Here is a 10478-nt window from a genome sequence, read left to right as displayed (position 1 = left end):
ATACCCAGAAGTGGGATTGCTGGATCAAATGGTAGTTCTATTTGTAGGTCTTTGAGGAAACTCCATATTGTTCTCCACAGTGGTTGAACTAGTTTACATTCCCACCAACAGTGTAGGAGGGTTAAAAGGGAACTCCCTCTTAAAGGACTAAGTGTTCCCACAGATAAAAAGCAGCTGTCCCATGGGCCAGCAGTTGGCATGGTCCAGTAAGGCACTGGGCTCCCACATGGCTGACCACAGTTCAAATCTCAGACCTAGCAGCTTTAAAATCATACGAGGTGTGTGTGTGTGCCTGCCCAAATTCCAGGGAGGAGAATGGAGAAGGGACTGTGGCATGGTCATGCCCCCTGGGGGGATGATTTCTTTTTTTTTTTTGGAGCGGTTTTTGCTATAGGGCATGTACGCTCGAAAGACAGAGCGAGGCAGAGAGACAGAAAGCAAGAAGTCACCCCCCAGGTGGGATGGCCACGCTGCAATCCTTCTCCTCCATTCTCCTCTCAGGATCTTGGGAACACACGCCTGGCATGAGTTTAAGCCACCGGGTCCAGGACTCGAACCATGGTTGGCTACATGGGAGTCCAACGACATAGCCATTACGCTAACTGCTGGTCCCAGGGGAATGATTTCTTACTTTCCCTCTCACTATCTGTCTGTCTCTGTCTGTCTGTCTCTCTCTCTCTCTCTCTCTCTCTCTCTCTGGCAAGCACATACACCTTATGGTAAAAACCTCTAAAAAAAATAAATAAATAAATAAATAAATAAAGCTGTCCTAGGTATAATTAAGTTGGACCAAAACATGAGGGCAATCACTGAAGTGAAAAAACACTTTCATTTGACCAAAGATGTCCTTTTGAAAAGTATATTGATATATAAATATCATCTGTGATGTGGGAGTATTTAAAGGTGTTTTCTCCCAAAACAAAAGGCTTTAAGCTAAAGACACCTCTAGTTGTTTAATATCAGGTAGGGCCTCGCTCCATGGAATGCACACTGAATGGCCTGTGTTCAGTAATGAGCTAGTTTTCTCTGATTCTACCCAAAGGTCTTTCTGGTCCATTCTTCACCTGTGATTTGCTCAGTGTTATGCAATTGCCTCTGGACGTTAGCCCTCTGCAAACTCAAATCCTCAAGTGGCTGCCAAGGTCCCTTTCTCTCCTGACCTCCCATTATCAGATCCACCAAGTCTGATCTTTTCACTTCAGCCATTGAAAAGAATTCCCTCACCCACAGCAAACTGTCATTTAGAACTTGTCGCAGGGCTCAAGCAAGACCATATTATGCACATAAGCGTATATTCACATTTATAAAGAGCATTGTTGTCTCTATAGAGTTTATAGGTCTATAGTAGATTGATTTGTTATAGTGTGTGTGTGTGCATGTGTGTGCATGTACATACACACATGTATGCATTGATTTATTCATAAAACATATTCACATTACTAACTAATGTAAGTGGAAAACCCATTGTGCATTTTCCTTTATAAGTCCCCATTATAGATCAGTCCCTGGGAAAATATTAGCCAGTGTTTGCCCAGACTAGTTTCCTACCTGAAACCTAGTTTAAATGCTGTTGTTGAACCTGACCCTTACAAATTCAGTTGCAGCAACCTATGCAGCTACTTCTGTGTGCAGTGGTTTCTTTCTTTGATTTGCAGCACTTAATCCCAAATAAGCAGTAGTGTCCATATAGCTTTGCTTTAACTCCAAAACCTCTAGGTCAGAACAGCCATCACTGCAGGAATTAAGTCCATAGTGAATCAATCTCATGTCAGAAAAGTACTTATAGACATTCTCCTCTGCCATTTCTGAAAAAAAATTTTTTTTTACTCAGTTATTTCTCTTTTTTCTATGCCCCATATTTTCACAAGTGACACAGTAAGTCATGCCAAGTTTTCTGTCTGGAAAATTCTTTTCTTGACCCTGTCTCATCAATGCTGGCGAGGGTTAGCAGGAGAAAAGCTGATCTGGGAGCTCAAAGGTTACATCACACGCTGTGCCCATCCTAAGCCCTCTGTTCTGCTTAGTGCATTCAGGGGGGCCTCTTCCCATAGATTCTGGGAGGAGTAGCAAAGTTCACAGTCAAGGGGACACTGCAGAGCTAGCCACCCTGGTTTTGAACCTAGCTCAGTCACTAACTAGCTGAGTGACCTTGGGCAAGATATTTAACTTTATATCTTAGCCTCCTCATTTGTAAATAGGGAAGATAATAGAACCTGTCCCTTACAGCTAATTACATTCAATGAAGTACTGTTCATTGAGCACATAGTACAGGGCCTGCCATATTATTGGTTCTCTGTAGGTATTTCCATTTTCCGAGTTTTTTCCCTTAAGTTCATGCTACTCTCAAATTCTCGTGCCTTTTCACACTTCTCTCTTATCTCTTGCCTTCTTTCCTTTTTCTCTTGGACTAGAGTTTTTGTTTTGTTTTGTTTTGTTTCCACTTTATTGCTTTTTCTCTCCCACCCTAGGACACTTTCTTTGGACTTTTTTTTTTTTTAATATTGTTTGATACTTCATGCACTAGAGGGTAGAAATCCAGCTGTGCGGACCCAATGGCTGAATATAATTTAACACTGATTCTGCCTGCCTGGCAGCAACCCCTGAATCCAGCCAGGCTGCAGGATGGGATCCAGGAGGACATCCAAGTTGTTCTCTAGCCAGCATGCAGCATCCTTTCTGTATAGCTGTGTTTCGCATCTCCATTTCCAAGATAATGCCACCATCTTCTCTTTTATATGCCAAGGACTCTCCTGATAGTTCTTGTACATGGCTGTCAATCTTCCTATTCACAGAAGCAAGGAAGGGGATTCCATGAGTGGAGACCACATTTGTTTTCTCTTCAGTCTTCCTCCCAACAAAGATAGCAAAGACAATCATAGTTGAACCTGCAGAATTAGAACACAAAAATAGAAAGAATCAGAGGTGGCAAGTAACAAGGGCAGCAAGGCTAAGGAAGATTAGCAGAGCACTTTAAATAGAGATTTAGTTCAGTTCAGCAGCATTTGTTGAACACCTGCGGAGCGCCAAGAATTCTGCTGGGTGCTAGATGAAAGAGTACAATGACTCGTTGCCCTAAGGGCAGGAGGCAGATAGACTGTGGTACATTTGATGAGCACAACAACAAAAGTGTACTTGGGGCAGACACGTGGAGCAAAGTGACTAGTGCTAAAAATGCAAGAGGACACTTGGGAGAGCTGCCCGGAGGAGAGGACTTTGAAACTGGGTTCTGAAGATGAAACAGACATCATAAAATTTCAGCACACAATAATAGTATGTGCAGGATTTAGACTTGCTATGAGAAGGTACTTCAAAAATTCATGAAAAAATGGAATTAAGAGAAGTTTATTTTGGTGCTAAAAATGTTTGAAATTCATGTGTGGTGTTTTCAAGCATGGTTTTTTCCACAAACTTTTTGAAGACTTTTATTTTGTGCTTTGAAGAGATTACCTGATAACAATATGGAAGGAGGTAATAAAAAGAGACAAAAGACACGGGAGTAGAAAGGTGGTTTTTAAAAAAAGACCAGGAAAGAATTCAAATAAGATATTGCAGTAGCCAAGGTAGGAAGCACCTCAGACCAAGGCCGGAGCAGTGGAATAGAGGAAAAACGACAGAATTGAGGGGTGGGATTGATAGGGCTTTGTGAATGGTTGGATGTAGGTGTGGCTTATAGAATCTTCAGCATCAACTTAGCCCAACCCCCAGCCCCAACCAGAGATCTTAGTCACATGTTATATAGCCACATTCATGTTTCTATGAAAGGAAAAGGTGGACCTACCTGTACCTACCTCCTCATCAGCCCTTCCAAAAGAAGTTTTAAAGAAGAGAAAGAATGAAATGTTTTGGCACTTTTAAGGCTGGATAAGGAATATGTTTGTAAACCCCTCCAGATATGATAGAATTTGGTCAGCAGTACCTTTTGCATCCCTCACAGAAATGCAAAAATGTATCAAGATATTACAAACTGTAGACTGTGACAACATTAGCTTCCTAACCCAACTAAATACTATACCAAATTTATCAAGAATATGTTTTAAAATCTTGCTATTAGGAGAGATCAAAAAAAATCTGAAATAAATAAATAACAATGTCATGTGGATGGCTTAAAATATTCTATGTTCCTTGCTATTCAAACTGTATTTTTAACAATATTATTTTCCTCTTCTGGAACTCCAGATGAAAAAGAAGCGAGCAGAGAAAATGTTGAATGTTCACATAGATTTATGAGCTGTGGCACATGAAGGCAACAGTAATGACAGCAACAGCAGCAACTAATATTAGTGAATATTTACTATATGCCAAACCCAGTGCCCAGCACTTGACATTTTGTATTTACTTAGTGTTTTTCATATCAATCCTATAAGACAGGAACATTTATTACAATCATTTTACAGATAACGATATTAAAGGTTGATGTAGTTAAATAATTTGCCCCAAAACACAAGGGAAGTAAACAAATTGAGGTTCAAATCCAGATTTGCAGAACCCCAGAATCCACACTCTTACCCACTAGACAAGGTCACTTTTTTTGTTAAGACAAAATGTAATTTATTGCATCTTCTTTTAAAACATTTTTTAATTTATTTTTTTACTTTTTTATTTCAATTTCTTTTATGCATTCAACCACATTATTTAGCTTGCAAAGTGAATATTCCAACATATGTGCACCAGTCCAGTTGATTATACTATAAAGTTATCTTCAACAGATAATAACCCATTTCTTTGTCCCATAAATGCCTTGTCTCTCTATTTTTCTCTTTAATGTCCTTCCTCAGACTCGACTCCTTCAGACACTAGAAATTGTCCTCTAGATTACACAACTGGAGCTTCTAATTTTTTTCAAAGCTTCCTGTAATTTTATTAGTATCTTTTACCATTCTTCTTTAAATGTACTTATTATTATTACTATTATTAATTTATACATTCAATATCTATACATCATTTAGCTTGTAGAACCATAGAATCCAGCTGGTAGAAGAGCTGGAACGTGCTCAGGAGCACCTGGCCGTGGCCCTACAAAAGCTAGAAGAGGCAGGAAAAGCTGCTGAGAGTGAGAGAGGCATGAAGGTTATTGAAAGCAGGTCTTAAAAGATGAAGAAAAGCCGGAACTCCAGGAAATCCAACTCAAAGAAGAGGTAGATGGGAAGTATGAAGAATAACTCGTAAGTAAGCAATCACGAAGGGAGACTCAGAACACACAGAGGAACAAGCTGAACTGGCAGTCCTGTTGCCAAGAGGTGGGTGAGCGGATCAGACTGATGGACCAGAACCTGAGGGGTCTGAGCGCTGCTGAAGAAAAGCACTAGGAAACCATTACTGTCACACAAATGTCTTGCCTCTCTATTTTTTCCCCCAATTTCCTTCCCTATGCTCTTCCCCCTCCCACCCTCCTTCCACACTGTCTCCAGTGTCCATAACTATTTTCAACGCTTTTATGCCCTCTAATCTTTCAGACTGTACCATAGAGTGCAGTCGATCTATGTTAAGTGGAGACATACAATGTCTCCCTTTCATAGCCTGACTTACTTCACTCTGCAACAAATCTTCCATATTTGTCCATTTTCTATCAAATGCCAGGGTCTTGTTGGTTTTCATGGCTGAAAACTCTGTGGAGTATATGTGCCATACTTTTTCAACCCATTTTTCTATTCATGGGCATTTGGGTTGGTTCCATGTCTTAGCAATTGTGAATAATGCTACAATGAACTTAGTTGTGCAAGCTGAGCTGAATAGTCTCCTGTCCTTTAGGAAGATACCCAGGAGTGGAACTGCTGGATCTTATGGTAGTTCTATTTGTAGGTCTTTGGGGAAACTCCTTATTGTTTTCCGCAGTGGCTAGACCAATTTACATTCCCACCAACAGTGTAGGAGAGTTCCCCTTTCACCAAAACCCTGCCAACACTTATCATTTTTTGTATTTTTAATCTTTGCCATTCTGTCAGGGGTTAGGTGGTATCTCATTGTGGTTTTAATCTGCATCTCCCTTATAATGAGGGATGTTGAGCATTTTTTCATATGCTTTTTGGCTGTTCATATATCTTCCTTAGAGAGTTGTTTATTCAGCTCATTTTCCCATGTTTTAATTGGGTTAATCGTTTGGGGTTGGGGTAAGCCACTTGAGTTCCCTGTGTATTCTGGTTATAAGTCCCTTGTCTGAGGCATAGTTTACAAAAATATTCTTCTGTTTTGAGAGTTGCCGATTCACACTAATTACTGTATGTTTCACTGTGCAGAAACTTCTTAATCTAATGTAATTCCACTTGCCTCTTTTTGGAATTATTGTCTGTGTGTTGGGGGTCTTATTTTAATAGTCATTGCCTGTCCCAATGTCTCCCAGATTTCCCCAGGGTTTTCCACCAGTAGTTTTACATTTAGGTTTGGATCTTTGAATTTTGAGTTGATTTTTGTTCATGATGAAAGGTGGAGGTCTAGTTTCATGTTTTTGCATGTGGATACCCAGTTTTTCCAGAACCATTTGCTAAGGAGGTTTTCCTTTTCCCACTGGATTAACTGGTATTTGTCAAAAGTCAGTTGATTGTACATTTGGGGGTTTATATCTGGAGTCTCTATTCTATTTCATTGGTCTCCCTGTCTGTTTTTTGTGCCACTGCCATGCTGTTTGATTATCACAGCTTTATAATATATTTTGGGGTCAGGGAGTGAGATGCCACCCAATCCACTGTTCTTGAGCAAGTTTGCTTTGGCAGTAAAGGGTCTTTTATGATTCCAGACAAAGTCCATGATTGTTTTCTCTAGATCTGTGAAGAATGTCTTGCCATTGTGATTATATTAATTCTTCGAATCCAGGAACATGGGATGTCCTTCCACTTTTTTGTGTAATTTTTAATGTCTTTTTAAAGATTTTCATAGTTTTCCTTGTAAAGATCTTTGACTCTCTTGGTTAGGATTATCCCTAGGTATCCTATATATTTTGTGGCTATGGTAAAAAGGATTATATATTTTCAATTCTACCTCATTCAGCTTGTTGTTTGTATATAAAAATGCTATAGATTTTTGGATATTGACTTTTGTATCTGGCCAGTTTACTATCTTCATTTATTTCTTCAAGAATGTTTTTGGGGATAACTTTGGGTCTTCTAAGTATACCATCATGTCACTTGCAAATAAAGGTATTTTCTACTCTTCTTTGCCTATTTAAATGCCTTTTATATTATTCTCTTTTCCAGTTGCATTGGCTAAGACTTCTAGCCCTATATTTAAAAGGAGTACAGAAAGTGGTCAGCCTTGTCTAGTACCAGTTTTTAGTGGAAAAGTTTTCAGCCTTCCCCCATTCAGTATAATGTAAGCTATAGGTTTTTCATATATGACTTTGATTGTGTTGAGAAATGACCTTTCTATGCTGATTTTGCTGAGAATCTTTTTTTTTTTTTTTGAGAGGGTTTTGCTATAGGGCACGTGTGCTTGCCAGAAAGACAAGAGATAGAGAGACAGAAAGCAAGAAATCACCCCCCAGGGGGGATGGCCACGCCACAATCCCTTCTCCTCTCAGGATCTTGGGCATGCACACATGCACGCCCAGCATGAGTTTAAGCCACTGGGTCCAGGACTCGAATCATAGTTGACTACATGGAAGTTCAGCAACATAGCCATTATGCTAACTGCTGGTCCCAAGAGTCTTAATCATAAAACGATGTATTTTATTGAATGCTTTTTCTGCATCAATTGAAGTGATCATATGGTCTTTATCATCCTTTCTGTTAATATAGTGTATTACATTTACAGTTTTGCATATGTCGAACCACCCTTGCATCCCTGGAATAAAGTTTACCTGGTTGTGATGAATAATCTTTTTATATGCTGTTGGATACGATTTGCATGTATCCTGTTGAGAATTTTTGCATCTATATTTATCAGAGATATTGGTCTGTAGTTCCTTTTTTATCATGTCTTTATCCGTTTTGGGGATGAGGATGATGGAGTCTTCTTAAAATAAGTTTAAAGGATTCCTTCATTTTGAATCTTTAGAAGTAGTTTGAGTAGAATGAGGGTTAACTCTTCTTTAAAAGTTTTGTAGAATTGGGACCAGCAGTTAGCATAATGGCTATGTTGCTGAACTCCCACGTAGTTGACCACGGTTCAAATCCCGGACCTGGTGGCTTAAACTCATGCTGGGTGCGTGTGCCTGTGTGCCCAAGATCCCAAGAGGAGAATGGATAAAAAGGATTACGGTGTGGCCATCCCCCCTTGGGGGTGTTTTCTTGCTTTCTGTCTGTCTCTCTCTGTCTGTCTAGCAAGCGCACATGCCCTATAGCAAAAACCTCTTCAAAAAAAGAAAAAACAAAATTTTGTAGAATTCAGAATTGAAGCCATCAGGGCCTGGACTTTTCCTTGTTGGGAGGTTATTTATTACTGATTTGATCTCATTGTTTGTTATGGGTCTATTTAGACTTTCTACGACCTCCTAATTCGATCTTGGTAGATTATATGTGTACAGGAATTTGTCTAGCTCATCCAGGTTCTCTTGTTTGTTGGCATATAGTCATTCATAGTATCCTCTAATGATGTGTTGTATTTCTATTGTGTCTGTTTCATTCTGAATTTGATTAATCTGGTTCCGTTCTCTTTTCTTAATTAGTCTCGCAAATGTGTGTCAATCTTGTTAATCTTTTCAAAGAACCAGCTTTTGCTTTCATTTATTTTCTGTATAGTTTACTTATTTTCTATTTCAATTATTTCCATTTTAATCTTATTTCTTTTCTCCTGATTTTTTTGGATTTTTTTCATTATTGTTTTTCTAATTCCCTGAGGCATGATGTTAAATTATCTATCTGTCACCTTTCCATCTTTTTTTATGCACAATAATTGCTATGAATTTCCCTCTTATGACTGCTCTGCTTTTGCAGTGTCCCATAGATTATAGAAACTCATGTACCTACTATCATTTGTTTCCATAAATCTTTGGATTTCTGTCTTAATTCCTTTGGTAGTTGAGAAGTCATTCAGAAGTAGGTTGTTTAGTTTCCATATGTTTGTGTATTTTCAAGAATTTTTCCTAAAATTAATATCAAGTTTAATTCCATCATGGTCATAGAAGATCCTTGATATAGTTTCTATGCCTTTGAATCTATAAAGACTTGATTTGTGTGCTATCATATGATCAGTCTTCAAATAGGTTCTATGCGGGGATGAGAAAAATATGTTTTGTGGTTTTAGGGTGGAAAGTTCTATAGATGTCTATCAAGTCCATTTGATTTATGGTATCATTTAGATCCTGTATCTCTTTGCTTACTCTTTGTCTAGAAGATCTGTCTAAAGGAGATAATGGGGTGTTATCCCCAACGATTATAACATTGCGACCTATTTCTCCTTTTAGATCTGGCGGTCTTTCCTTCACATATTTGGGAGCTCCTGAGTTGGGTGCATAGATATTTATAAGCATCATGTCTTCTTGATGAATTAGCCCTTTTACTACTATATAATGCCCTTCTTTGTCTCTTCTTAGTTTTTCTCTTAAAGTCTATATTGAAGTGATCGTATGGGTTTTTTTTGTTTTGCAATACTGAAATCAGTATTGTAACTCAAGCCCTTTTTAGATTTCTATTTGCATAGAGTACTTTTTTCTAGCCCTTCACTTTTAGTCTATGTATGTCTTTACCCATGAGATGTGTTTCTTGTAGGCAACAGACAGAGGGTTTCTGTTTTTGTTTTTTTTTTTTTTAATCTATTCAGCCAGTGTATGTCTCTTGATCAGAGAATTTAATCCATTAACATTCAATGTTATTATTGATATTTCCAGACTTGTTCCTATCATTAAGTTAGCCATTTTCTTGGTTGTTTTTTGTTCTTTTATTTCTTTCTGTCTAACTTTAGTTTTCCTGGTATAGCACTCCTTTCAGAACTTCTTAAAGAGCTGACCTGGAGCAGGTTTTGTTTACCTGAGAATGTTTTTACCTTTTCTTCCCATATGAAGTATATTCTTGATGGGTATAGTAATCTTGGTTGAAATTGTTTTTCCTTTAACACTTTGAATATATTTCCCCAATCTTTCCTTGCCTGCATTGTTTCTGATGAGAGGTCCAATGTTAACCTGATAGAATAATCTTTGTAAATCACTTGACATTTCTCTCTTGCCAATTTTAGTATCTTGTCCTTTGTGGTTTTGGCCATTCTGATTATGATGTGCCTTGGAGAAGATCTTCTTGGGTTGATTCTATTTGGGGTCTTTTGTATTTCTTGGGTCTGGATTTTTTAATACCTCTCAAGGTTCAGAAAGATTTCTTCCAGGATTTCATGGACTAGATTATCAATATACTTATTATTTTCTTCACCCTGGGATACCAATTTTCTGGAAGCTTGGGTACTTAATGGTATCCAGTTAATTTCTCATATATTATCCTCATTCTTCTTGGTTATTTTCTCAGTCTTTTTGATCATTTTTTTTCTAGGTCAGAGGTTTTGTCTTCTACATTCGAGATTCAGTCTTCTGTGTGATCTAATCTGCTTTTAATATTTTTGAG

At 38.2% G+C, this 10478-nt stretch overlaps 1 protein-coding gene across 5 annotated transcripts in view; it reads left to right on the top strand.

The window, feature by feature from the left end:
• The window catches only part of SLC24A2 (solute carrier family 24 member 2), a 289619-nt gene that overhangs the window by 183560 nt on the left and 95581 nt on the right, over positions 1-10478 (top strand). The gene's annotated exons all lie outside the window — the stretch shown is intronic.

This window comes from Tupaia chinensis, unplaced genomic scaffold, assembly GCF_000334495.1.
Source record: "Tupaia chinensis unplaced genomic scaffold, TupChi_1.0 Scaffold000029_1, whole genome shotgun sequence".
Lineage (NCBI taxonomy): Eukaryota > Metazoa > Chordata > Mammalia > Scandentia > Tupaiidae > Tupaia > Tupaia belangeri.
The sequence above is the reverse complement of the archived record's forward strand: the minus strand, read 5'-3'. Positions and strand labels throughout refer to the sequence as shown.